This window comes from Mesoplodon mirus, assembly GCF_964341445.2.
Source record: "Mesoplodon mirus genome assembly, chromosome: 17".
NCBI classification, from domain to species: Eukaryota; Metazoa; Chordata; class Mammalia; order Artiodactyla; family Ziphiidae; genus Mesoplodon; species Mesoplodon mirus.
In genome coordinates, this window is record NC_138993.1 from 24,742,516 (window position 1) to 24,765,324 (window position 22,809).

Here is a 22,809-nt window from a genome sequence, read left to right on the forward strand (position 1 = left end):
AGTAAAGAAGTAATCTTAGTAATATTTATTTAAAGTATAAGGAAAACAAATTAATTCTGTAATATATCAGTTATAAATTGAGATATCAAATGCAATGAATATGTTGACAATCAGTGGCTCTAGAATTTTTGTGGTTCTAAGCTCATTATGTATATAGTTATGTATAATCAACACATCGCAATGGCTATAGAAATAAAACCTTGCTGTTATATTTATAGAGAAAATTGTAATTTTATTTATAAGTGGTATAGCCTATTGTTTAAGAGCATGAAATTTTAGTGGTCAAACCTAGGTTCAAATCCACGTACCACTTTTTAAGTGATCTTCGGCAAATTACTCATTCTTTCTAATTTTCACTTTCCAGTCATAATATAAAGACAATACCATTGTACTTTACAAGCTGTTGTAAGAATGAAATGCATTCATACTTGGCACAAAGTATTTAGTAAGCAAATAAAAATTAGAAACTCAGAAGTTAGGTAATATTGGGCTACAGAATTCTTTAACACTTACATGGAAACAAAGCCAAATTATAAGGAATCAGTGTTACCCAAACACCTAATATTACATCATGACCCAGTGAGTTACATAATTCATCATCTGTCTTAGTGTTGGAAGTGAGCTTTGCTTATAATCCTGTTTAGGAAAAGTTTTGTCAGGCCCAAAAAAGGAATTGAGAAAATGGTCTGGGCCTAAACTTGTCAGCTTGAAGAAAAGCAGGAAATCAGTGATAGGACAATTGTCAGCAGAGGATTATAGTGTTTAGCCTTATTCAAAAGACAAATTAGAACAGGACCAAAAAACACACAGTGAAATATACATCATCTTTAGCCTGAGTCCTGAGAACAGTAAAGAGCAAGCCCAATTTGGAGCTGTCTTTCCTAGTTTTTCTGTATACAGTGTTCTTTTGTCTCTATAACATTCTAAAAATGTCTCTCTTTTTATTTTCTGTTTCCTTACAAGGTCAGGCCACAAGTGCCATCTCTAACCTCTCCCTTTTAATAGCTCCACCCATTCTTACATTTATTTATTTAATTAACATTCGTTGATCACCTAGACTCACTAGGATAAAGAAAGAAATAAGACAGTTACAGACCCAGGGAACTTACAGTCAAGTAGCACTATAACCAAATAAACTATGGTGCAGTGTGGTGAAGAAAGTGATGGAAGCATGATTAAGGGACCGGAGGACAGCAAAGAATACTTAACTCTATCTTTGGAAGTGGTTTTAAGATAAAATAATACCTGAATCTGGTTTTTACGGAAGGGGAAAGGGACTCCTGACAAATCGAATACAGGTTTAGTTTTGCCTCTTACCAAAATCCCAGTAAGAAAACAATAAAGGATCAAAAAAGGTACAAAACCACAAGGACAAAGAGAATTAGAGATGCAACAACACTTTGGAGGATTGAAAAATACATGTGTAGGTGATGACCGAGTTAGTGACTGGAGAGAACTAAAACCCTAAAATTCCTCCGTGGGGAGATGCAAGCTTTACTCTGTGGAAGCCCATAAAGCATCAGGACTTGAAGACACCATGTTCCAAAGGTTAGAGTACAGGGCAGCACTGAAAACTGGCAGATTAGTTGAAAGCCCATATAGAGGCCATTTAGAAATACAGATTTTCTCCTCTATCTTATGCACCTGGGCAGCCGGCTGTCCTCTACCTTTGCAAGAGACGGGAGCCACAGTGGAGATCTGCACAGTTTAAGACAGGAGTGAGACCATGTAGCCAACAAGAAGATAAAGTGAAAGTCTGCTTTCCTTATTTAGATCTCATGAAGCTGGCATCCATATTTATATCCCTTAAGCAGGAGACTGGGAAAATCCTTTCTGGAAACTGACATGCCCAAGAGAAAAGTCTTTCTTTTTTTCACTTTTTTTTTTTTTTTTTTTTTGTGGTACACGGGCCTCTCACTGTTGTGGCCTCTCCCGTTGCGGAGCACAGGCTCCGGACGCGCAGGCTCAGCGGCCATGGCTCACGGGCCCAGCCGCTCCGCGGCACGTGGGATCCTCCCGGACCGGGGCACGAACCCGCATCCCCTGCATCGGCAGGCGGATTCCCAACCACTGCGCCACCAGGGAAGCCCCACTTTTTTTTTTTAAGGAAAACATTTTTTTATTTGTTTTCTTATCATTTTGAGTCAATATACACAAATAATACAGTCTATAGGATGAAACAATCATTTTTGAGATACATTCAGTTTATAAGGAGATAAGTAAAAATGTACTAACATACAAAATTACATTAAAATTAGTACATTGCTTATCCATAGGAAAGCTTGTATCCTATCAAGTGATTTTTTTTAAATTTTTATTTGAGTATAGTTGATTTACAATGTTGTGTTAGTTTCAGGTGTACAGCAAAGTGAATCACTTATAAATACACATATATCCACTCTTTTTTAGATTCTTTTCCCATATAAGCCATTACACAGTATTGAGTAGAGTTCCCTGTGCTATACAGTAGGTCCTTTTTAGTTATCTATATAGTATTATGTATATGTCAATCCCAATCTCCCAATTTATTCCTACCTCCCCCTACCCCCAGTAACCATAAGTTTGTTTTCTACATCTGTGACTCTAGAGAAAAGCCTTTCTGATGCTGACATTTGGAAATTTCTCCCTACTAGCCTTAGAAGAAGACCCACTTGTTGGCAAGCCCTACTTTATGCAAAAACAAAAAACAAAAAACAGAAAACAAAAATTTCAATCTACTTTTTAATGCCTTATTCTTAAATATTAATGGATAGCCTCTTATATAAAAGATGGAAATCAAAACAAATGAACAGAGAAATAGAGATGATACAGAAAGCAGAAAAGCACTTCATAAAGTGATAATTGATATTCTCAGAGAGGTAAGAGAAAATATTATAAAACAGAAACATAGTGCTATTTTAACATAGTAACCTTCAAAGAATAAGAAAGATCTCTTGGAAATTAAAAAGTAGTAGCAGAAATAAATTAATAAAAGGGATTGTACATTAGGGAACTCTCCCAAAAGACAAAGAAATTGAAAATAGAAGAGAGAAGTCTTATCTGACTAATAAGAATTCCAGAAACAGAAAATGAAAGGGCAGGAAATGACTCAAAAAGTAATTTAAGAAAATTTCACTAAACTACAGGACAGATGTTCTATTTAATAACTGAAAAACACACACCCTCACGCAAACACCCCAAAGTATATTCACTTGAAATTTTAGAACCCTGTGGGTAAAGAGACAAAACTGAAAACTTCTAAGTTGAAGGAAGTGGGAAACAGGTTATATAAAATGTACTGTAAATCCTAATAGCATTAGGCTTCTCCACAGCAGCATTGGAAGCTAAAGGGAAAATTATTTCCAACCGAGAATTTTATACCCAGCCAAGCTATTAATCAAGTGTGACGGTAGACTAAAAACATTATTAAACATGCAAATCTCAAAAACTTTCATTCTTTATACAAAAGGAGGGAATAAATCAAGAAAGAAGAAGAAAGGGTGGAAAGAGTGGTCTTAGCCAGGGAAGAGGCAAAGGTAATTCCCAGCATGATCATGAAAGGATGTTCTAGAATAACAGCTGTGCCTGAAAACAACTACTCCAAAGCAAAGTGGGAAAACAGGGTTCCAGAAAGAATAGATGTCTTGAGGGGAAAAAAAGGAGCTGGCAATGTGATAGAATAACTATATTGCGAGAATTTTACAGCTCTGCTGGAGAATTTGGGGAACAGTTAGTGAGAGATAAATAAAGTAAAGCTAAGAATTAGTAAAGAGTACATATTAGTGGGAAAAATGAAAAATTATATATAATAATAGTATGTAATAGTATAACTATATAGTAATATGTATTATTATAATTAGAAATATATAGTAATATATAGTAACACAAATTATTGCATATAGTAATATAGTACCATATAACAGTAATAATAAAGTAAACAATTAATATTGATTTAACTCAAGTTTATGATGGCACTCTATTAGGATGATAAGAGGAGGGAACATGAGTAATGTATGTTCTAGGTAAGATAGGCGAAATAATCCTTACCCTTCATAGTAGGAAGTCGATAGATAATGTCTGAAACTTAAAAATAAAGAGAATGTAAGAATATTATTTAGAAATATGAAGGTAAATAGCAGGAGACATAGTAAGCAGGGTTGAAGTGGCTGGCTACCTTTGGGGAGTGGGAATTAGGGGGTGAAGATGGTGGAGCTCGAGGTTGCTGTTTTTGTTATACATCTTGTAGTACTATTTGGCTTATTAAACTATTTACATTGATTACTTTGATAAAAATTAAAACTTGGTTTAGAATAATAACAAGTGGAAATTCACCAGGTAGATAAGAGGAATAAGAGTAGCCATGAAACAAAGATTTCATTTGACTCATCTTTGGATCCTAGACACGTTAAAAAATACATATTTTTTAATAGAACTGAAGAAACTGGTTAATTTTCCTTATTTCACTTTGAAATGACTCGAGTACTAGTTATGAATAAGATGGAGTAAGCACACACTTACCCTGTCTTTTCCATTGAATTCAGCAATAAACTCCGGACAGGATACATTGAGCAACTATTTGAGGTCTCTGAAAAAGAAGTGATAGCACATGGGTTGAGGAGGACCAGAATTTGAACTACCATTGAACTAGATGTGTTTCTCCTTTTCCTCCAGAGTCTCCTGGTCTTGACTCAAGGTCATCTGAAAAGGAAGTGGGTACTCTCAGCAAACTAGAAATAGAAGAGAACTTCTTCAGCCTAACAAAAGGCATCTACAAAAGCCCAACAGCTAGCAACATATTTAATGGTGAAAGACTGAGTGCTTTCCCCCTAAGATTGGGAATAAGGCAGGAACAACCACACCCATACACCCATCACTCCTGTTCAACATCAGACTGAAAGTCCTAGCCAGTGCAACAACAAGAAAAATAAGTAAAAGTATACAGATTGGAAAGGAAGAAATAAAACTGTCACTATTTGTAGACAAGATAATTGCCTACCTAGAAAATCCCACAGAATGTACCAAGAAAAAGCAAATAACGCCCAAAATAAACCACGTCTTTCAACTAATAAGTGAGTTCAGCAAGGTCCAAAATTAATCATATTTCTATATCCTAGCAATTAAAAACCAAAATTTTAAAATATATATACCATTTACAAACAGTTCCACCCAAAAATGAAATACTTAGGTATAAATTTAACAAGGCATGTATAGGATATGTATGCTGAATACTACAAAACACTAGTGAAAGAAACCAAAGATTTAAGTAAAAGGAGAGTTCACAGATTAGAATTCTCAACATAATAAAGATGTCGATTCTCTCCAAATTGATTTGGAGAGTTCCAACCAGAATCCCAGTAGGATTTTTTTTATAGTGATAACAAGCTGACTTTAAAATGTATATGGAACAAAAATACTCAGAACAACTTTTTAAAAGAATAAAGTTAGAGGAATCATACTACACAATTTTAAGATTTAACATAAAACTACAGTAATCAGGATGGTATGATGTTAGCAAAAGGACAAACACATAAATCAATGGAATGGACTAGAGTATTCAGAAAGTGACCCAGAGACATATGGCCGATTGACTTTCAACAGAGGTGCCAGAGCAGTTTACTGAAAGGATAACCTTTTCAACAAATGGTGCTGGAACAATTGGACATCCATAGCCAACATGAAAAAAACCTATTAATTTTAAAAATAAAAATAAAAAAATAAAATGACTCAGTGGCTGCCAAACCAGGAATAATAGTAGTTGAATACAGTATATGGCACTTGCCATGTCATCTTTCATTGTTGCATTAGGTGGAGAATGTAAAGCTAATTCCAAATCTTAAAAACTCCGAAGGTAAAGAAAGCTAATTTGTTTAGAGAGTTAAAAAAAAAAAAAATCTTAACCTTTGGTATATTTTGAGGGTAAGAGAATGCTCCAGGGATGTAATTCACAGATGGAGAAACTCAAGCTCAAAGAAATTAAGCAAGTTGACCAAGGTCACAGGGCTCATAAGTGGCAGAGTCAGTGGTTCTGTAATGTGTGCTCTTTAACCACCATGCACTCCGGCCCTGGCAGCTTTATCAACTTTCACCCTTTAGTCAAGTATCCAGGGTGCCCTCCCCCTGCCAAAACCTGAAAATGCCAGTGGCGTTAAAACTAGGCATTTGTCTCTGTATAATCCCATCAGATCATGTTGGTTCCCATGGAAGTCAGGAGTCAAGGAATATTATACAGCTCTGTGGCAAACAGTAATAAAAATCTTTCTTGGGTGCTGTTTAATGTTAATAATAGAAAACAGAACTCTGAGTGATTCTTAACACCATTTCTTAAATCCCTGACACTCTTTCTTTTGATAAATAAATAAAATAGGTTAAAATGTTGCAAAATTTCCATGTTGTTCGAGTGAACAAGGCAGCAGGATCTGAACTTGGTTTCTAGAAGAGCAAGCTGGAGAGGGGTAATGACAGTCACAGGTGTGGGGTAGGAGGGTATGAGTCAGTGAGGAGAAGAGTGGATTGACTGGGTATCCATCATCACCACAAAACAACCTTACCGTTGTGTAGCAATGATCTCATCAACCTTTCCTTTCCCAGCGCTAATGATTAACTCTGGGGAATCTTTCATCTCTGTTTTAAAAATGGGACGTCAAAAGACAGGACCCACACATAAATACAGCTTATCCTCAAGGATGTAGGTGAATCACTGTGGAATGTTTAGAGGAAAACTGATGTCTCTCAAATTTAACAAGGGTGATCGTCAGTTCCAGTCACCGGTGAAGACAGTAGTCCTGTGACTGTGAGAAGGCAAGATTCCCAAATGTTTACCTGTCTCAATATCATTTTTAAAAAGTGTTTGTGATAAGATATAGAGAACAAACTAGTGGTTACGAGTGGTGTGGAAGGGCAAGAGAGGGCTGGAGGAGTGAGAGGTACAAACTGTTGGGTTTAAGATAGGCTCAAGAATGTATTGTACAACACAGGAACATAGCCAATATTTTGTAATAACTGTAAATGGAAAGTAATCTTTAAAAATTATATAAAATTAAAAGTTAATAAAAATTTAAAGTATTTGTGATAAAGCAAAAGAACATCAAAGAAAGCAGAGGTCAGGTGGCACAGAGAAAAATAAAGAAACTCCATCATTCCTTTTGTGACAGACAGGTTATATTAAATCTGTGATCATTTCACTTGCTAGTACTTTGCTTAACCACGTTAGCTTTTAGAACAGCACTGGTTCAGTGTGTTGTCTCATTTAAAAGTTTAAGCACGTTGAAAAGCACAAGACCTGACGGGTTAAAATGATTTTCTAGAACTAGTTTCATTTGAACCTCTTAGGATATGCTGTGGGAAGATAGAGATGTGAGAATAGGTCTTCTATATAATTACTGCTCACTTTCCAGGCAGAGCACAGCCCTTACATTTCCTCCATGATTGCCTGATAACTAAACCATCAATGTTCTCTGTTCTCTCCATTAAAAAAACACTGAAAGCACTGGTCCCAGAGAGAAGAGTGTACTATTTCTAGGGTGGGAGTGCGAAGCCCACAAGCTGCAGGGCAGAGCAGAAGCCTGGCTGGGACACAAAAGCTAGAGGAAATAGACTAGCTGGTCTGTCCCAGACAAAGCTGGCACTTTATTCACTTAGAAGTTGCTTTTTTTTTTTACAAAACGCTGTGTTTCCATGATTTTATTTAACCTGTTGAGTATCGATCCTATTTCAGCCATCGATCCTGTTCAGTATACCCACAAAATAACTGTCACTGCATTTTTTAATGAATTGATTTACCAGTAATTGTCTGCCTGTGAATAAAGTGAAAATCTTTAAGTATAATCTCAATCTGTACTAATGAAGAGCCTTCCAGCATTCCCAAGTTTCAAGCAGCAATTGATACCTATAGATCCAAATATAATTACGTATTTGTCATCATAAATACCTTTTTCATTGGGGAAGTTTTCCTGTCGTGTCATTATGTCTACAATCTAATGGCTCTATTAGTTGAATCTCAGTTCCTTAAAAACTCTGTCTTCCTGCCCCCATATTTCTAGTTGATTCTCACATAACAGCAGTGTTTATACTCTAGACCTGGCTTTAGGAAAGTCAACAAACCATAATTTCCTAAAGAGATGATGGTGATCCAAGCTGGAGAGTTTCTTTGTGGCACTGGCAGGTTGTCATCTGTTGAATTAAGGAAGTTATGGACCAGCAATAGATATTTGAGTCACTTGACAATCAGCCAGCCAGAGTGTTCCCATGGAGCATTACTCTGTAGCCACCAGCATAGGCCCTGTGGAGGGTCAGAGAATACTGAAATATGAAGCATGATTTTTACCTTCAGGAAGTTTATACTATATAATTGGGGAGGTGAGACTGATAGTCATGAAACAGCAGCCAGTGGTACAAAAGAATGTGTAGTTCAATGTTAAATTGTGGAGTTTGAGCCCTGTGCTGTAGTAGTTCAGAGGAGAGGCACCAATGCAGATGAAATTCATAAGCAAAGGAGACGGGGCTTTGGTTGAACTTTTATTTTATTTATGTATTTGGATAGTTGAAAAGGAGAGGAAAGGGCATTCCAGACAATCCAAAAAAAAAAAGAATGACCACAGGCATAATAGATACGAATGAGCACTGTGTGTTTCCTTAATAAGAGGACGAATTGTGCCATAGGCTTGGATCACCGCAAATCCCAGAGGAGCAGTGAGCAAACATCACGGCCGAATTGATGCAAGCACAAAGCCCAGAGGGCAAATCCAGGTTCAACACCAACTATCCCAAGAAAACAGGGGACTGTACACCAGACCAGAGGCAGGAGTACGAGCTGGGTCTGGGACCACCAGAAACATACAGGCTGGGAGATTTTCAGAAGACAGTGTGTGATTTACTTTCAGCACAGTCTTGCTGGCGTGGGACTTTTTAAAAGCAGTTGAAAGAAAGCTCACCTTCTTGGCAACCCTTGGTCTGTCTTAAGCGTATCTGTAGCATATTGTAAGACAAGCTTAAGGGAAGCAAATGGTGTTTGGGGGGCAGTAATGCAATAAGGAGTCACCTGAATAGGAGGAAGCAGGCCGTGTGAAGGCCCAGTGAGATTTTTAGGTTCCCTGTGCCCAGGAGCTGCTGAAGGTCATTGAATAAGGAAAGTGTATGGAGTAGTGAAGGATGTATTAGGAGCATGGTCTTGGTAGTGATGTGAGGTCTGGAAAAGAGCCCTGATTGGAGCAGGGCAACCGGGAGGCTGAGGTATGGCCAGGTGTGAGCCTCTGACCCTCCACAGGGCCTATGCTGGATGCAGCCGTTCTGCATGTCTCTAGTGTGGGTGTCTGGCAGACCATTGAAGGAGTCAGGAGAGCAGAGAGGAGATAGGGTTTGGGCATTTTAACTGTGCTGAGTTTGAAGTAATGGTGAGGTATTCCATTGACATTGCACAGTCAGTAATTGGAAAATAACAATTGGACTTGAACTTCAAGCTAGCAAGAGTTCCAGTGATCTTTAGCATGGACGTTTTCACTGAAACCATGAAAATGGTTAGCTGCTAAGGAGAGGAGAGAGATCAAGCAAAATGATCAGGACAAATAAGCTATTTAGAGATACGTAGAGTCAAATGTTCCTGAAAGCATATTCTCAGAACCCTTTTTAGTCAGGAAGCCGTGTCCACACTGTTGGAAAATACTGTATAACCTAGAAGACGCTTAGAGATGAAGTTACAATAAGTAAATATCTGGCTTTGAGAAGTCCCAGTAAAGAAACGTCTTAAATGTGTTTAACCCAATAGTCCCTAAATGTTTTCAAAATCTTTTTAATACGTTAGCAAGTTGCTGGTCTCTATATTCCTGGTTTTCTTTGCTCCAGTTCACCATGGACCCTCTATAGTAGGTCTCTTAGGACAAGAGCTTTATGCTAATTCTAATCCTGACTCATGATACAGCCTCGTTGCATGGCATTTATGACTAAAGAGAATATATTTGGAAGGCTAGGGTTAAGTTGACAGTTAAAAGAATAGTTTCCCTCCATACCTTTGAAGAGAGGACCTATTACTTCATGTGATTCCATATTCATTATGGAAAAAGAAAAGGTACTGAAAGTGACAAAAATTCAGCTCACACTAACTTAAACTACAAAAGGGGGTTTATTGTCTCATATAACCAGGAAGTCCCCAGGCCTTAGGCACAGCTCAAACCAAAGGCTCAACATGTGTCACAGGACACAGACTCTGTCCTCTTCTTTGTGCTTTTTCTGAGGTGGCTTTATTCTTACAGTCTTTCTCCAACTGGTGGCAAAGATGGCCCTGGTAGCATTAGGTTCTGCATGGTTCTCATAGCTGGTAATCCCAACCAAAAGGGAGTGAGTGTCTTTGCCAGTAATTTCATCAGAAGTCCTCAGAAGTGCTCCAACTGGTCTTTGAGATCTCATACCCATCTCTGAACCGATCACTGTGACCAAAATGATGGGATACTCCTAAGTGGTCAGACCTAGGTCATTTCTCCACTTCCAGAGTTTGGGTTGAGAGAGAACTGTATCAGTCCCATCTGAACCACATGTTAGGAATAAAGGAAATACCCCAGGAGAAATACTGACTAAGCAAAAAACATGACCGTGTGATTTTTTTTTTTTTTTTTTTTTTTTGTAATTTTGACAGCTACCTTCCAAGTGACAGCTGATGACCTTCCAGTTTAGGGTTTCCTGGAGGCCAAGACTATTGTCAGGTTTATTTTGTTTTGCACTCAGGATGACATTCATGAAACATGACCCTTACCAAATGCAAAATGATGATAATTAGGCCAGTGATGATTATATAGCATCCATTAAATGTATCTTCTGTTTAATTCCTAGACTGAATACCTCAAAAATATGTGCTTGGTTTTCTAAGTACATGTAGGGCAGAAATAAATATTCTAGTTACAGTTTTCTCATGAGATTTTCCAGTTGCCCGGGTTGTGAATGAAATTGTCAAGTCTTTCTTGGCAGTGCTCTGATGACATCACAGTGGGTTCCCCCCAATGAAAAGAATTCACTAATATTGAATAATTTTCATTATTTTTTCATTTTATATACTTCTGTTGTAAATGCTATTAAAGTCCTATATTTCACATTGCTGGTATGGGTTGAATAATCCTTTCCGTAAAGAACAACGATATCTATAGAGCTCTAGTAGGGAAATCTAAAATTTAAATATGTTTTGTGCTAGCTGAAGGGGAAAATGCTGCCTTTGACTGTGAGTCATCATGACCTCAACCACTCTGCCATCATATTTACATAAGAGTCATTGCCCAGAAGGAGAAGTCCCTGACATAATGTCAGAAACAAATTCATGTGTTCTAAGTCTGGTTTGAGTTAACCCATAGAATCCCCAACAAATACATAAGGCTATTTCACAGCAATAAACAATAGCTATTATTGTTACTCTGGCTCTCTTAATACTAAAATATGATTTTTTTCCTATCCTATAGCCCATAATTACCTAGAAGTATAAAAATAAGCTGCAGGTCTCTCTAGTAAGGATAAGCTGCTGACTTCTCTCAGGAGTAAATAGCAACAGACATGATGATTCTGAATATAACTCTTCCTCTCACCGAAACTCAGGTTGAGAAATATTTAGATAGATTTATAGACAGACATATATTTATGTTTACTTATTTCTATTTTTATTTTATTTTATTTTATATTTACTATTTATATATTATATGAATATGTTATATATTATATTAATTATAAATTATATTTATAAATAAAACCACCTCTGAGTTTTTCACTATATCTTCTAATCTTTGGTGAGTTTGACAGGAGCATATGTTCACCCAAGGCAGCTGATAATAAAAACAACAGAAAGAAAAAGCATTCCCCCTCAGAGCCTTAAATCCAAGCTCTATTTATAATTTCTCTTCTCAGGTATAGACAAATAATTTACCCTTTTGCTTTTCTTCACCAAATCTAATTACATCTTTTAAAACTGCTTATTTTACCTCTCTCTCTACATTGTTTTCCATGAACCACTTTAAAGTAAGTTGTAGACACGATTCGCTGTTACCTCCAAACGCTTCGATGAGTATTTCCTCAAAACAAAAGCACTCTCCTGCATAACCACAATACAGACCTTAAAATCAGGAAGTTAACGCTGATACTACATTAATGTCTAAAACTTATACAAATTTCAAATAAAGATTTTTTTTAAAAAGCTCTTTTAGAATATGAAGGAAGGGAAAATCCCTCCTAATTTGCTTTATTGAGGTCAGAAAAAGCTAGTTTCCAAAATCTGACAAAGGCACTACAAGAACAGAAATAACAAAGTACTGTTCTTCATGAATACAGACCAAAAATAAAACTTACACAAATTTCAGATGTCCCAATAACATCCTTTTTAGCAAAAGGAAACAATCCAGATCATGTGTTACAATTCAGTTAACACATCTCTGTTATCTTTCAGTCCAAAACAGGTCCTCATCTTTCTTTGACTTTCATGACCTTGACATTTTTTAAACGTATAGGCCAGTTATTTTGTAGAACATCCCTCAGTTTGGGCTTATCTGATTCAGTTTATGCATCTTTGGTTGGAATATCCCAGAAGTGATGCTGTGTTTTTCTCAATGTGTCCTATTAGGTGACACACAGGATGTCGATTTGTCCCATTACTGGTGATGTTAACTTTAAATATTTGGTCAAGGTATTATCTCCGCTGTATTTCTCCACTGTGAAGTTACTGTTTTTCCCCTTTATAATTAATGCATGTGTCTCATGAGCAAACATTTCAAGACTAGACAAATATTTTGTTTCTCATCAAACTTTCATCCATTAACTTTATCATCCATTGGTGATTCTTGCTCGAATCCATTATTACTACTATGGTTGCCAAGTGGTGATTTCGTCTGATTCTGTCATTCCTTCTGCATTTATTGCTGGCATTCTGAGCTAAGGAAGTGCTCTCCCTTCTCCCCTTGTTCGTTTGTTTTTTATTAGTATGGCTTCATGGATTTCTGTCTTACTTAATAGCTTATAGTCTATTGCCATTCTTATTTATTTTAGCGCTCAAATTGTTCTAGACTTATCCAGTGGGAACCCCTTCGAGCCAGTTTCCTTGTCCTTTTGATATTCCTCAATCATTGTTTTGAGTACGTCCTTATTTTGTGGCACAAAAAGTAAATCCAATTGCTTTTGTCACTGATTTTCTGTACTGGGACAAATACTGTTTCTTTGAGCAGTTTTGGGGGGCGCTGCCTGTTCATTTAGGTCAACCTGTTAATACAAAAGAAGCATTCTAACCTACTTCTGTTTAACCAACTCACCAGTGAACCTACCGTCTTGAGTGGATGACGAGAGCACCCAGAACATTTGCAGCTTATCAGCTTCTCTCCAATACACCCTCATCCTTCTGCTCCCACCCACTGAGTTTGATAGAAGATATTTCAGCAGAGCCCTCAGGTTTAACTACCTTACACATAGCAATCCCCTATACCAGGGGTCCCCAACCCTGGGCCGCGGACCAGTATCGGTCCACGGCCTGTGGACGTCACCGGCGGGTGAGCGAGCGAAGCTTCCTCTGCCGCTCCCCATCACTCCCCATCACTCGCATTACCGCCTGGACCATCCCCCCACCCCCGTGGAAAAATTGTCTTCCCTGAAACCAGTCCCCGGTGCCCAAAAGGTTGGGGACCGTTGCCCTACACGTAGCAATTGCACTCAGAGTCCCAGAATGCTCTGTCATTCAGAATCACTGATAGTGGAGGAAAATCTACAAAGGTCTGAGATAATATAGCCACCATATATGTTGAATATTTTTCTTCATTGTAACAGAGTCGTATTGTGATCAAGCCCTAAGTAATCATCCATTATAATCTTTGTCTCCTTAAAGATTTGGTCTGAGATAGATAACTTTTCCCCAGGCCATTGGCCAGGGCCTAAAAGAATATAATTATAGTGACTTCTTATTATTATGTTATTTGACACTTATCTACCAATCCTGCCATACTTCATCATTAACTTTAAATAGCTCCAGATTTTTCTTGATCCTTTAGCTGGAATTGTTATTTCTAGTGACCACACGAGGGTGTCTGTGAGCTTGGAACAGGAGTATTTCAGCTAACTTCAACAACTAATAGCACTTCAACAACTAATAACTGTCGTCATTTCACTATATTTGGAAGTTATAATTTAAAAGTGTAGTCAGATTAGCCAAAAGACTTGAGTCAATGTTCCTTCCGTTAGAAGATCTCTAGACTCTGAAATGAAAGGCTTTTATAAAAAGAATTCAGAACCTTTAGTTCTGTCATGGGGTACAGAGAAATTTCCTGAGGTCAAGAACTAAAACATCCGTATCCTCTTCCTGGTTCCATCACTGATGAGTGGCTTTGGGCAGTCATATCTCTCTGGGCCTTAATTTCTTTATCTAATATAAAATGAGATAGATTGTAAACTGATCCTTTAGGCCCTTCCACAAAAGGCAACAATGAAGACAGTGTCTAAAATTAAGATATACATCAAAGAACTTCTCCATCCTAGTGATTCGTTTTTTATTGACTGCTTAGAACGTGCTAGCTGCTTTCAATACATTCTCTGATATATCATTACAACCACCATTTCAGGTTATATATTATTGTTCTCATTCTGAGACTGGGGTAAGTAATTTGCCCCAGGTCACCCTTCTAACAGTGAACAAAGCTGAGATTTCAGCCTAGGTGTCTCTAACTCAGATGCACACATTTTTATTCCTGTTCACCACATAGCTTCCCTAGAGCCAAAAGACTAGTTTCAGTGGAGATCATTCTCTGCACAGTGGAGTTTAGACCAAATGCTCACAGGTACTGGATGGGGGCGGACACAGGCCAGGAGGGTCTGAGGTGAACAGGACGTCATGCCCCAATTAGGAAGGCAGTCTCTACTTAGCTGTTGCCATGTGAAAATTCAGGCTTGTTTTTTAGAGAAGACCAAAATTCATATTTTCAAATGAAATGTCATTAATTTGGAATTTTGCAACAAAATTAGATTTTGGGGGGTTAGGAGGATGGCAGAACACTTTGGGACCCACAGATCTCTCTCCCATCTCACCAGGGTGGAGGTGGCCTCAAGAAGGGAAGCCTCATTCTCTTCCAGGCTTTTCCAAGTAATTAGCCTATGTTGGTAAATTTCCTTACTTGCTCCACAAAACTCTTAAATTCTCCTAATGGCATTAAGCGTTTAAAATAGGGATTGGCAAATTATACCAACTGTTTTTGTATGGCTCACAAGCTAAGAATGGTTTTTACATTTTTAATGGTTGAAAAAAATCAAACGAGGAACAATATCATGTGACGTGAAAATTATATGAAATTCAAATTTCAGTGTCCATAAATAAAGTTTTATTGGAACACAGCCCCATTCGTTTATCTATGTATTATCTGTGACTCCTTTTGCACTCCAAGGGCAGAATTGGGTAGTTGCAGCATAGATCATATAGCCCACAAAGCCTAAAATATTTACTATTTGGCTCTTTACAGAAAATATTTGCCAATCCCTGGTTTCAAATGCAAGAGCCAAAAAGATACAGTCTACCTCTGCTTTCTTCCCTGTTACATACCTACCCTGAGATAATTTTTTTAAATGGAATCTGCTTAAATCAGAGGGAAGGAAGAAAAATAAACATCTCAAAATATTATCTAGGTATAAATAGATAAAAATTACATTTCTTCTCCCAAAGTTATATACACATCCTCTAACAAATCTCAAAGTGTATCAAATATGTATTTAGTTTTGCATGAGGTTTAAGTCACAATAATAAACAACATAACAGTATTAATTGTCAGGGGAAAACATCTAATCTGATGAATGGATAAAGAAGATGTGGCACATATATACAATGGAATATTACTCAGCCATAAAAGAAATGAAATTGAGTTATTTGTAGTGAGGTGGATGGACCTCGAGTCTGTCATACAGAGTGAAGTAAGTCAGGAAGAGAAAAACAAATACCGTATGCTAACACACATATATGGAATCTAAAAAAAAACAAAGGGGGAGGTGGTTTGAAGAACCTAGAGGCAGGACAGGAATAAAGACGCAGATGTAGAGAATGGACTTGAGGACACGGGGAGGGGGAAGGGTAAGCTGGGACGAAGTGAGAGAGTGGCATGGGACATATATACACTACCAAATGTAAAATAGATAGCTAGTGGGAAGCAGCCACACAGCACAGGGAGATCAGCTCGGGGCTTTGTGTCCACCTAGAGGGGTGGGATAGGGAGGGCGGGAGGGAGACGCAAGAGGGAGGGGATATGGGGATATATATATGCATAGCTGATTCACTTTGTTATACAGCAGAAACTAACACACCATTGTAAAGCAATTATACTCCAAAAAAAATGTTAAAAAAAAAAAAGTCTAATCTGGCCCGGAGTGTTCTTATTGTTTATGCATCTTACAAGTGACAAGGCAAATTCTCCAGTCATAGAAGAATGAGAAGAATGAAGCTAGAACACTCTCCACCCAGCTCTTAAACATGCATTTCCATGCCCTGTGCCTTCCCTCACGTTGTCCTCTCTGGTTGCACTGCCCACCACCCACTTCTGTGTGTCATCCTGCAAGGCTGAGCAGTTGACTCCAGCCTGCCCACCCCCAGCAAATTCACCCCTCCCTCCATGGCGTCCGCATGCCCTGGCCACACTGCAATCTCTTGCTTTGATGTGTGTCAGGAAGGCAAGCTTCCCAAGAGCAGAATTCATGTCCCATTTCGGCATCTGCTTGAGAGCCTGACACCTGGTCAGAGCTCAGTAAATTCTTGATGAATCAGTGAATCTGTACATGAATGTATAATTAATTTGGTTATTTAAAGCTTTTATGAGGTCCCTCAGAGGGATGGTAAAAGCTGCAAACTCCTGCGGTGATGTCTAGAAGGCTGAGTCTTTTGTTTCTGTGAGTTCACTGTTGACTAGCTGACTGTTGCCTAGGTTGGCAAAGAACCAAATGGTGATAAATCTCCCACCCCCTAGTTTTTCCTACACTGGTTAGTTTGTGGCTCCAGAATGAACACCTGTGAGCCAGGTAGCTAGAACTGAGTTTGATTTCCAGTTGTAGCCAGTGACCGTAGGCATGTCACTTAACCCCTCTGAAGCTGCATCTCCCCATCTGTGAAATGAAGCTAACCATAGCAGCTACGTCACAGAATTGTAAAAACCAATCGAGATAACATATGTTCAAGTGCTCTACAAGCTGCCAAGTAGTATATGAATGGGAGATGCTATTGCTTACTATCATAGATCTGTATCATAAATGGAGGAATGATGATAGAGCATGGGGAACTGATTTTAAAATTCATAAGGAGCTATTGAATTAAATTTGAAAATTTTAGGAATCATGTTGAGTATGTGCAGTAACCTATTTTATTGGAGGAGGGGTTAACACTTTGATCGTAACTTACATAGATTAGGATGAACAGTCCAAGGAATTGGATTCTTTCCTGTCCCAGCCAGTTTTGTGGAGGCATGATGTTTGTTGCAGGATGATTCTAATTTTATTTCTAACTTGTGCAAGCAACCACTCGTGGTAGAATGTCTTCCTTCTGAGATAGGGGGCTTAGTACATGCAAAAAGCATTCTGGTGTACTGTATTTCCTTCAGCTCTAAAATTCTGTGGTTTGATAGAAGCCTGGTTACTGGAAATGAATTCTGTTTTGCCACTAATAGACATTATAAAGCTGGAAGTGCATTTCAACAGAAAAAAAAAAAAGCACCCCCCCTCTTAACAAACCTTTGGAAGTTATAGGACGAAAGAAAAAACAATAACCTTGTGATTAAATACTAACAGTACTTTAAAAATTAGCAGTGCTCAAAATAGCAATCAAAAACATTTGCTCTACTCAAAATTACTCACAAAGAAACACATACAAAGTAAAAGTATTCCACCAGAAATACAGATAATATGATTATCTGCCTGACTATAACTCATAGACTGTTCATCTAATTCAATTATTCCTCCTGATTCCCTAGTATTTCCTTATAGTATTCTTGAGTAATTGAAGATAAAAGTAAGTTACCCTAAACATTACAATATCTAATCTTCACCTAAAAATGGAAGTTTGCTTGAGGTCCAGAGTCTTCCTACTCTGATCCCTTCTACATAGACTGCTGAGTTAAATTTTCTTAAATAACAGCTCTGAACAGGTCACTCTAGACCAGAAATCTTCAGAAATTGTGCCATTGTCAATCTGAAATACAACCCACTCTTCCTGGCACCCAGGGCCTCCACAGCATGCCCTAGCCTGCAAGCACCCAGTTTACACTCTAGCCAAGCTAAACTACTCCCAGGACACAGCCCATTCTTGCTCTCCCCTGCACTTTTGTTAGTGGTTGCTTGCCATCTGCAACCCATTCCCTTCTACCACTCCTTTCCTGTTTCTGTAGGTCACAGCCATCCAATCTCAAAAGTCCATTCTAAACGCTTCCTCCTCCAGTCTACCCCACCCCCAAGGTGGATGTGACCTCTTCCTCCTCTGACTCCACCCACTAGGTTTATACCTTTTGTGTGGTACTTACACAACCTGCCTTGAATTACTTGTGAAATTGTCTTACCCTCCTTTAGAAGGTTTTTTTTTTTTTTTTTTTTTTTTTTTTGCGGTATGCGGGCCTCTCACTGTTGTGGCCTCTCCCGTTGCGGAGCACAGGCTCCGGACGCGCAGGCCCAGCGGCCATGGCTCACGGGCCCAGCCGCTCCGCGGCATATGGGATCCTCCCAGACCGGGGCACGAACCCGTATCCCCTGCATCGGCAGGCGGACTCTCAACCACTGCGCCACCAGGGAGGCCCCTTTAGAAGGTTTTTAAGAGGTTAGAGCCAGGGACTGTGTTTTCCTCATCCTTATTTTTCCTAGGTCCTGGTATGTATTATACTTAACAAATTATCAATAATTTTTCAAAATTAAAGCATTTAATCCAGCAATGATTGGTGTTAGGGGTTCAAGCTGGTGAAGGCCCTCTTCCTGGTTCATAGCCAGTGACTGTACGCTCATATAGTGGAAGGGTCATGCTCTCTGGGGCAAGCTCTCTGGGGCCTCTTTTATAAATGCACTAATCCCATTCATGAGGGCTCCACTCTCATGACCTAAGCACCTCCCAAAGGCCCTACCTCCTAATACCATCACATCAGGCATTAGGATTTCAACATATGAACTGGGGGAGACAGAAGCATTCAGAACATAGAACAAATCAAACAGTAAGTCTTCTGATCCATGAGCATGGATGTCCTATTTGTTTAGGTCTTCTTTAATTTTTTTCAAGAATATTTTATAGCTTTTAGGGTGTACGTTTTGCACTATTTTATTCTTTTTGATGCTATTTTAATTGGAATTGTTTTCTTAATTTCATTTTCAGATTGTTCATTGCTAATGTATAGAAATGCAATTGACTTTTATTATGCATCCTGTATCCTGCAACCTTGCTGTACTTACTAGTTCTTATAGTTTTTAGTGGATTCCTTAGAATTTTCTATATATGTAAGATTATGTTCTCTGCAAATAATGGTAGTTTTACTTTTTTCTTTCCAATCTGGATGCCTTTTGTTTCAGTTTCTTACCTAGTTAGTCTCATTGGCTAGACTCTCCAGTACAATATTAAATTGGTGTGGCATGGACATCCTTGTCTTGTTACTCATCAAGGAAGAAAGCACTCAGAATTTCACCATTAAGTGTGATGTTAGCTGTGGTTGTGGGTTTTTTGTAGATACCCTTTATCAGTTTGAGGAAGTTCCCTCACATTCTTAGTTTATTGAGTGTTCTTATCAAGAAAGAGTGTTGAATTTTGTCAAATGCTTTTTATGCAGCTATTAAGATGATCACATGGTTTTTTTCCCTTCATTCTATTAATGTGGTGTATTATATTAATTGAATTTCATGTGAAACGTGCATGATAATATGCAAACTTGCATTCCTGGGATGAAGCCCACTTGGTCATAGTGTGTAATCTTTTTTTAATATATTGCTGGATTTAGGTTCACTATCATTTTGTTGAGGATTTTTGCATCTATTTTCATAAAAGATATTGATCTGTAGTGTTCTTTTCTTGTGATGTCTTTTTCTGGTTTTGGTATCAGTATAATACTGGCCTCAGAATCAGTTGAAAACTGTTCCTTGTGAACAATTCTAACAATTCTTGCAAAGAGCTGCTATTAATTCTTCTATAAATGTCCAGTAGGATTCAGTGGTGAAGCCATCTGGGCCCGGACTTTCCTTTGTGGGTAGTTTTTAAGTCACTAACTCAGTCTCTGTACTTGTTATAGGCAACCTGAGATCTTAAGGGTATTAGGTTATATGAGGCTAGGACTTAGGAATGTCTTACCTATTGCTTACACCTTCCCTCCACAGGATTCTGCCCAGACAGCTCCTGCCAACAGCTTTGCCTGGGAGAACTTGGTCTTGGTTTCTGTGGGTTTCACAGCCACTTTCTTCTCCACTTCCTTCTTGTTTTCTTGAGAAATTCCAACCTTGTTGAGATTACTTCTGTATTCCTTCAGTTCTTTCAGTTCTTCTTCTCTTTGCTGCTTTTCTATCAGTTCCTGCTGCCGAGAAACCTCATCAAGGAAGTTGGTCCTTGGGGGACCAACCAAGCTGGGGGCTACTCTTCATTGTGGTGCGTGGGCTTCTCATTGCAGTGGCTTCTCTGGTTGCGGAGCACCGGGCTCTAGACACGAGGGCTTTAGTAGTTGTGGCTCGTGGGCTCAGTCGTTGTGGCGCATGGGCTTAGTTGCTCCTCAGCATGTGGAATCTTCCCAGACCAGGGCTCGAACCCGGTCCGCAGCTCCTCGGCGACCGTCAGGATCCAGAGTCCTTGCACCACCGCCACCCCCCTGGCCCCTCGGCCCCCGCCTCTGCCCCGCCTCTGCCCCTCTGCCAGGTCGGCCCCGCAGCATTGCACTCCGGCCACTCCCCCACGGAGCTATAACCAAGGGAGCTATAAACACAAGAGAACTAGCCAAAAGGGACACAAAGTACCAATATACATACATACTAATTTATGAGTAAATGGACCAGTACCCAGCTACCCTTGGTGCAGGAGTAGCAAAAATGAAGAAAGCAAGACCTGGGCCTGGCAGCTGAAGCAGGTCTTCTTGCTTCCTTCCCTTAGACTCTAAGCCATATTTGCAGAAGCCCCAGCCTTAACTCCCCTCTCAGGTGCAGGCACAGGAGAGGTAGAGCAGAAAGACACAGACCAGCTGGATTTCCCTAAAGGACATAAGTCCTAAACTGGTCAGCTCACTTCACCAGAGTGGGAACTACCAGGGAGCCCATTACACATTTAATGCACAATGATGGCACACTTGGAAAATGTAGCCCAGTGGGTGACCTTTGCCAAGTCAGATTGGCAATTCCTCCCTGCCAGATGCTAGGAAGGGAGCTATAACAGACAAAGGCTGAAGGAAGGAGCCAAACTTCCTCTCCTACAAGGAGCAAAGCTGTGGATTATGTCCAGTTCATTCTTCCGGTCCCAAACTAATGGTTCCTCTTTTTTTTAACAAATGACTCACACCTGTTTATTACGGTGAAAATCACAGAATGGAGGAAATCTGGCATAACTCATAAAAGAACCAACTCTAAAACTGGACAGACTAGCCTTTGTATCCTGGCTCCACTCGTACTAGCTTTGTGACTATGAACAACTCACTGTCCCTCTCCAAGCCTCTGTCGCTTCCCATTAAATGGAAATGATAATACTTGAAAGGGGAGCTGTAAAGATAAATGAGATAACCCATGCGTATGGCAAGTATTAATATACGATTCCATGCCTATGTTAGCATATGGCAAATATTAGCGCTCGGTAAATGTTTGGTATCGTTAATACACTTAGGTACCTCAGAGATCGCAAGGCAATTCCGATGAGTAAACTGAGTCCCAGAAAGATTAAGTGACTTAGCTGAGATTATACGTTTACTTCATGGCAGAAGTTGAAAAGGCAGCTCTATAATTTTAGGACTCTTCCTTTTCTTAGGAAAGGAGAACTGAGGAAGAGGGAATTGGGGGAATCATTCTTTCTTACTGTTTTTACAGCATGAACCTTATGATTCCTCTGCCCACCTCAGTCCCCCTGGGAACGTGAAATCTCATGCTCCTTCCCCAGGAGAAGCGCTGGACCCATTCCATCCAGGGATGGCCTCTAGGAGATGCCATCACCCTCTCTCAGTGTTATACCCCATTTCCTCCACATGGGATAAATCCTTCAGGAGCTGCTCGGTGCCCTCCACTCTTGCAGAAACTCTGAGGAAGCAAGAAGCTCCTTTTTCAATTTGACCAAATGACACATTCCTTCCAGGATACTGGAAAGAACCCACATTGCCCAGGTCCGTGGAAGTGGAGGTACAGGGGAATGTCACACAGATGCTGATCTCTGAGGCACACTAGCCCCGTCACTGCCTCCACTCTCTCCCCACACCCCACGGGGTCCTGGAGAATATCTCATTCTCATTTTATATTCATCATTTGAAAACAGAAAACCCAGAAGGAAATCTCAACATCCTCTGACCCTGAGCTGTACTCCTTATAGATCATATCCTAGAAATTGTGTGACCCTTCCATAGTGACGGGAGAAAGAACCCTAGCAGCTGGCTGCAGTGGGATTTGGGCTGATGATGGTAATCATAGGATGTCTGCAAAATCTGCAGCTGGGTAAGGAAAGATCTCTGGCGTTTCCATAATAATTATATAATTTGGTTATAGCATATAACTCTATTAAATATTATAAACATAATTACCAGCATCAATTTTAAATTTATTATAGCTAGGTTTATAAAGAATAAGACTTTTAAAGTAGGAAAAATATAATGTTTTAGCTAACTGACATCTCATAATTCCTGTCAGTCTGAAATATTAATAATCTTCTATGATCATAACAAAATC

General features: G+C 39.1%; 1 protein-coding gene and 1 long non-coding RNA gene across 7 annotated transcripts in view; one reads left to right on the top strand and one right to left on the bottom strand.

Annotated features, from left to right (window-relative positions):
• VWA8 (von Willebrand factor A domain containing 8) overlaps positions 1–22,809 on the top strand; it is a 369,162-nt gene that overhangs the window by 276,361 nt on the left and 69,992 nt on the right. The window lies entirely within an intron of this gene.
• Positions 1–22,809, bottom strand: part of LOC309792660 — a 42,918-nt gene that overhangs the window by 14,171 nt on the left and 5,938 nt on the right. For all 3 annotated transcript variants that reach the window (XR_014291751.1, XR_014291752.1, XR_014291753.1), the window contains 2 exons: positions 4,498–4,564; positions 4,027–4,062 (listed from right to left, as the gene is read on the bottom strand). This is a non-coding gene — a long non-coding RNA (uncharacterized lncRNA). The remainder of the gene's footprint in view (positions 1–4,026; positions 4,063–4,497; positions 4,565–22,809) is intronic.